This window comes from Lampetra planeri, chromosome 36 (assembly GCF_965212315.1).
Source record: "Lampetra planeri chromosome 36, kcLamPlan1.2.h2, whole genome shotgun sequence".
NCBI lineage: Eukaryota > Metazoa > Chordata > Hyperoartia > Petromyzontiformes > Petromyzontidae > Lampetra > Lampetra planeri.
In genome coordinates this window covers 5,585,612-5,592,159 of record NC_136142.1, presented here as the reverse complement: position 1 = coordinate 5,592,159, position 6,548 = coordinate 5,585,612, and positions in this window count along the sequence as shown.

The window sequence follows — 6,548 nt, the reverse complement described above, 5'->3', positions numbered from 1 at the left end:
TTTACCAAAAAAACCCAAGAGTATGAATCCTTGCAGTCACGAAAGCTTCAAATCAAGAATATTTAGCTCTTTTTCAGAAGCGACCTGGCCACAAATGATAGCCCAATGAAGTGGTTTACTTGGAAATTTATAGCAGCCAAATACCTCTCAATGCAGGTTTTTAAATGTGGAGGGAAAGACCGGAGGACCCGGAGAAAAATCCATGCGACCACGGGGAGAATATGCCAACTCCAAATATACAGCAGGCGTCAGGGTCGGGATCGAACCACGACATCCTCTAGAGCATGCGAGGTAGTTACCATCTCGGCACCCTCACCTCTATGCTGAAACAACACCCCTCGTGACATGATTCCAACAGAACGATTTGAATATAGTTGTAAAAAAAAGAATTTTTAATAAATAAATACATCAGGGGTTGTATATTGCTTCTCTACCCAAATCACAATCTATAAATTTTTGCGAAGACTGCAAAATATGAAGCTTTCATGTCCACATCGAGTCGCTTTAAACACCGTGACACGTGGAGAGTAGAGCATAGGCACCGGAGCATAGAAGTGCGGTACAACAGCAGGATTTTCTACACTGCTCACTGCCACATACAACGTGGCAAAGCAACGTCAAGCAATCTTATTCTTGGTTCTTTGGGTAAAGTCACGTAGAAGGGAAATAAGAAGAAGAAGAACCAAGAATATGAATCCCTGCAGTCACGAAAGCTTTAAATCGAAAAGTCAAGCCATCTGTTCGTTTTGCGACGACGTGCCGATATCACGATGGGAATATAAACGTGAAAAAAGTAAATATATATTTTAAATAAGGGTTTCATGTTTCCTCCACACCGACAGCACAAAATGCGGATATCAGCGAAGAACACAACGACGGACACGCAGCCACGACATGGAACGCGTCCGCAAAAGTACGTCTAACCGAAGAGATGGATCGGTGAAATCGGCTCGTGTGCAGGTGCGAGATAAATTCCTGCAGCGCAGCAGCGTGAAAGATGGTGTCTGCTTGGGGGACGTCTTCATCTAGCGGTGGATTGACCAAGGCCGGCGACGACGATGATAATGATGACGAGTGAAGGCTGCAAAACCATTCAGCTGTTTAAAAACACGTCAATTTCCTTAAAACTGTGCCCCCTCCATCATCATCATTCTCAAACATCACCAACTTCAGTTCAACTCCCTGGCCCCGTTTCACCCGCCAACGTAGGAGACACGTGAGGTCACTCTCTTAGGTTTTTTCGGTTAAGTCACGTAGGTAAAAATTTTTTAAATTAATAAAAGCAATAATAGGAATAAAATAATAAAACAATGTTTCTATGATTACTTTTATTAATTTTAATTAATTAGAATTTGTATTAATTAAAATTAATAAAAGTAATAATAGAAATAAAATAATAAAATATTATTTCTATTGTTACTTTTATTAATTTTAATTAATTAAAATTTTTATAAATTTAAATTAATAAAAGTAATAATATAAATAAAATCATAAAATACTATTTCTATTATTACTTGTATAAATTTTAATTTTATTTTTTTACCTACGCGACTTTACCGAAAAAACCTAAGAGTATGCATCCTTGCAGTCACGAAAGCTTCAAATCTAGAGTCACTCGTCTTACGCGAGTTCACTCCTCTTATGTGTGAGTTCACTCATTCACGCGCGGATAAAGGTTTCTCTCGGTTGGATAGGGAGGCGACGGCTTGAGAGACCGGGGGCTCACCAGGGCAGAGAGAGAGAGAGAGGGCTCCACTGTGACCGGTGCGGTGCGGGTGGAGGCAGTGTCCAGCTGAGTCAACAGGCACCCGGCTCGCTCCTTTACGAACCTCATCGCTCTCACAAGCAGCCACTCGTGTCCCCAGTTGGCACCGAGAGGCCTATTTTTGGAGGCATCCAAGGCCTTTTCGGCAGCTTTCCACGGGTTTAGATTTTTTTTTATATTATTACTATTATCATAAACCGTAATACTACCAATTTTATGGACATCTGTGAAACATTTCTTTATAGCTCATCGGATTCCTCCAGTATAAATACATATTCTAATTCTGATATTGTGAGAAAGTCACAATGTCACAAAATCCAGGGATTAATTTCAGAGAGGTCTGTCTGGGTCAGTGACCCAGACAATATTTCAGCACCCGGCACATCATATCCAGTATACCTCTCGCGAGGGGCTGTAGCTACTACGAGTGATGTATCACATACTCCAGTCTACCAGCGAGATTCAATATATTCAGTGATAAATTATGCCCTGCTCAATACAGCAAAGTACTAATTTTCAAGAGGGTCCTGCTAAATTGTGATGTTTGGCCAATTCCACTAAAATATATTTGGTTTCGAGTGGGAGCAACCCAGAAAGCCCTGATAACACCTTACGTCCATGGGGATGAACACAAACATATCTCCACACAATTGTATTTAATCGTCATACCCTGGGGCCATCTCACAGCTCCCCCGCCCACAACATCTGAAAGCTGCTGGTGGTTACCCATCCAACAAATGGTAACCATTTCGATTTAAAGCTTTCGTGACTGCAGGAATTCATCTTCTTGGTTCTTTCGGTAAAGTCACGTAGAAGGGAAATAAAAAAATAATAAAAATAATAAAAAATAATAAAAATAAAACATTCAGACGCTGTCTTTCCGACAGACATGTTCTTCACCTGAGGATGGCTGCTTGCGTTGTGGCCGAAACGTCGTGAGAATTATTTTGTTATGTTTAATTCGTATTATTTTATTATTTCCCTTCTACGTGACTTTACCGAAATAACCAAGAAAATGCTAACCAGGCTCATCCGTGCTTCGGCTCCGAGGTCTGGTAAGATCGGGTGCAATCAGGGTGATTTGGTCGAAGGCCATCCGTGCTCAGCAATACCAAGGATACATTTCAGCGACACACTTCGCTGGTCCCGACGCGGTTGTATGGGCTTGACCACCTGAATGTGCAATTTCAGTTGTTGCTCGGATTCTGCATCAGCCGTACGCAAGAATAAGTGCTCAGGCACCTTAACGGACATGCGCACAGGTCTCCGATGCGTTTTGCAGAACCTCTCAGCAAGTGGATCGAAACGTCGGACATCAAAAAACACACACTAACAAACGACACTAGGTACGATTTGAACACGGCGGCGGAAAGCTATACAGCACGACCGCGAAAGCATACACAGCAATGTATAGGTATTAGTTCCCATGTAAACAAGTTTGTTTTGTCACGTGTGTGGTTATTCAAAAGCTGCGTTCGTGTGGATATTTGTCCCCAACCTCTCGTGAAGAACACAGATGCATTGTGGGGCCATTCCTCGGCGAAATCACACCACGCCGTACGGATCGTGCAAAAGCGCCACGTCATCTAAACGTGTATACCGGTGGACTCTTTAAGCCTCAGTTGTAGTTTGTTCGAACTTGACCTTGGCAAAATTGCATTGGGTAAATGTAAAATGACTTTACAGATATTCATCACAAAAGGTGGCGGTGAAGGTAAAGCCTTGCGATTGCTTTCGCCGGTGGGAGCGGAGAGCGCTTCGACGACAGGCAACTCTAGAGGGCACCGACAGACGTGCATTTGATGAGTAACACCAGCAAAATATAGGTTACAATATACTTTGTGTTGACACAGGGCTAGGTGTGTGCGCAGGCCGATCCCTCGGCGGCCGATGCCGTCAAGAGTTGTAGAGCCCTTATTAAGCGCAATAAATTAATGCTTTCTTATTTATTAACTTGTGTGCCGGTCACGCACGGCCAGTGAAGCACAGCGACAGCTCAGTGTGTGCAGCATCCGTATAAGAAGAAGCTTGTAGTGGCCGAGGGCAATTAGTGACCCCCCCCCACCACCGTCATCATCAGCAGCTATGTGCTATCCTCTGCTGGATAAAGGCCTCCCCAAGTCGTCACCATCTCTCACGGTTCTGATTTGGTTTTTTTTGACAATTGCATCACTCCATCTCAACGGTTGCCTGGTTTCAAACCCAGGTCATCTGACCTCTTAGGCACCCGGCCACTTAATTGGCCAGGAGCTTAGCGGTCAGAATTCCTCATTCCTGAGCCAAATTACAAAGGGTCCAAGATTCATTTCCTGGGGCTGTCCGCCAATCTCTACAGCATGGACCTTTAGAATTCCCTAAATAACATTTTAATGTGGCGATTAAACCTCCCAAATAATATATAGTTTGCAAGGGCTGATCCTGGCGTAATTGTCGGGGTATAACAATGCATCAGTTAAATTATTACTATAGAGTCTTAAGCTCGTGATACAGTAATCGAATTACGTGAGAAAGGATTGATTTTTCTTTGTGCTGTCATGGATGGGTCCACTTAACCCTTCCAGCCAATTAGAATCCATCACATTCCGAACCCTATTTACAAAATAATTCTGAAATTTTATTGCAATGCCAAATAGCGAAACATTCATCAAATTTCCAGGAGGGCAATCATTACAACCGTTATTAACTGTCTATAATGTAATTACTAATATATATATTTTTAAATTGCCCCTAATTATAAAAAAGGTCCCAGGGAAGATAAGATAAAAAATTCATCCCAATTAACTCTCAATCGCCAGACACTGATCCGCTTACGCAAACCACACAAACTTTAAATTATCAATCCCATGCAGCCCTGGATGGAAAACAACCGCAACAGGAGTGAGACAAAAGGGCTTCCAATTATTGGCTGGTTCAGTTTCTATGGCCGGGTCAAGAGGTTTGGCTGCAAATTCGGGTTCGTGGGTGGCTTGGTGGGGAGAGATTGGTGTCAATAGAGCAGAGCCACATTCACATGCCCGGCTTTCACATAATGTTCTGTTCCAAACCCGGAGTCACTTTTCTTGGCAGAAATCCATTTTGCAAATCACCACGGCTGGCTGCAGCTACCCTTGTCAAACAAAGCAAAGGCCAGTTGCTAGGCGAAAGTGCGAGGTGGAATAGCGCGTGCAAGGAACACGTAAATGTGTTTGTGTGTTTGTATTGTGGGTTTATGCATACTTTTGTCTGGAATTAATCTCAGGTGGCTGACTTGGAATGCAAACCTGGGTCAGTGCTGGGTCAGAAGTGGGATAAGGGTATGAGCACAGTACACGGGCGGTGTGGCCCCCCACAATAATCTGCACGCATCTCTCTCGCTATCTCTCAGACTGTGTCAGTGTTAGACCACACATGCCTTGGTTCCTTTTCTCAAGCTCTACTGATAGGGTCATTATTTTCTCTAGAGGGTCCAAAAACTTATGTGGATATAGCCCTCCGTGTCTCTCTGTCAATAGGTTTTACCGGGAAGCCCCTGGTTATGTCATCCTTTTAAAAGGATATTTTTCCCCGTGCTTTTCCAAATGTTGTGCTGTTGTCGTGTCAAAACACATTACCCATGCGGGGCTGTCACCGGGCAGTGCATCACCCCGTGTTAGAGAATGGGCTGCAGAAGATTTAGAACTCCGCAGACCTTTTCTATCCACACAAAGGGCGCATGCACTTTTCCATGTGCTCCACTCGACAGAAATGTCCAACTGCATAGGTTTTCATGGGTAGTGCTCTGCACAGCTCTCCGATGTGTTTTCGAGTTGTGCCGTGTGATGTCAGACCCATTGTCTGACGTTTCCTCCAACGTGCTGGCAGCTGTGAGCGAGCTGCTCCATTGAATTCCTCAGTTCCTAAAGAAGCTCTGAAGACGTTGAGTGAAACGTCCAACATTATGCCAAACAACATGCGGTACAAACTGAAAACACAACAGAGAGCTGGAGATAAATGTTCATCATGAGTCACACTTTTTTCATTCTCAGAGGTGGTACAGTGCCAAATGAAGTGGAAAAACTAAATTAAATTTGATGAATTTTTGTGCAGTCATTATGACTGGCTCGAGAACATCAATCAACTTGCCATGCCTGAGAAACCGAGTTAATCATGGCCAACTAAAACCCAGATTTCAACCTAGGGACCCAGGAACTCGGCGATCTGGCTCAATGGTCTGAACTTTTAGCCACCTATCCTACTTGGCTCATTTAATGCCACAATATCTGGACAGAGAAGTGCTTCAATTAAAATGAACGACAGCCAGCACAGGATGTAAGAGTGGCCAAATGTTATCATTAAACAACAATTTGCTGCCCTTTCTCAATCCCATGAAACCTCAGTTGTGGAGGTAGTATAGCCATACTTCACCAAGCTGGTCAGTGCAGGTTGAATGAAGGGGGACCCTCGAAAATAAACTTTGGGACCTTTGAATACAGGTGCATTTGGATGATCCTATGAATTCCTCGGAAGGATAGGGTGTTTGTAACATAACTTTAAGAAAATACTGCTAGAAATGTTATCAGAAAAAGGAGTTTGCGATGAGTGGAACACGTGTAGAGGGTGCAGAGGGCAGGTTACCCAGACAGGCAATGCAGTGGCACCCAGAGATCGGAGACCAAGTGCAAGACCTGGTGGACGATGAAGACCGGTTTTTGATGATGGCATCTGACGGAAGTGACGTGAGATACGGTGACATCATTGGCAATGACCATGATGCTCTATTCAGCTCCACAGGTTCCTTAAATGGGTTCTTACCCAATAGGCAAGG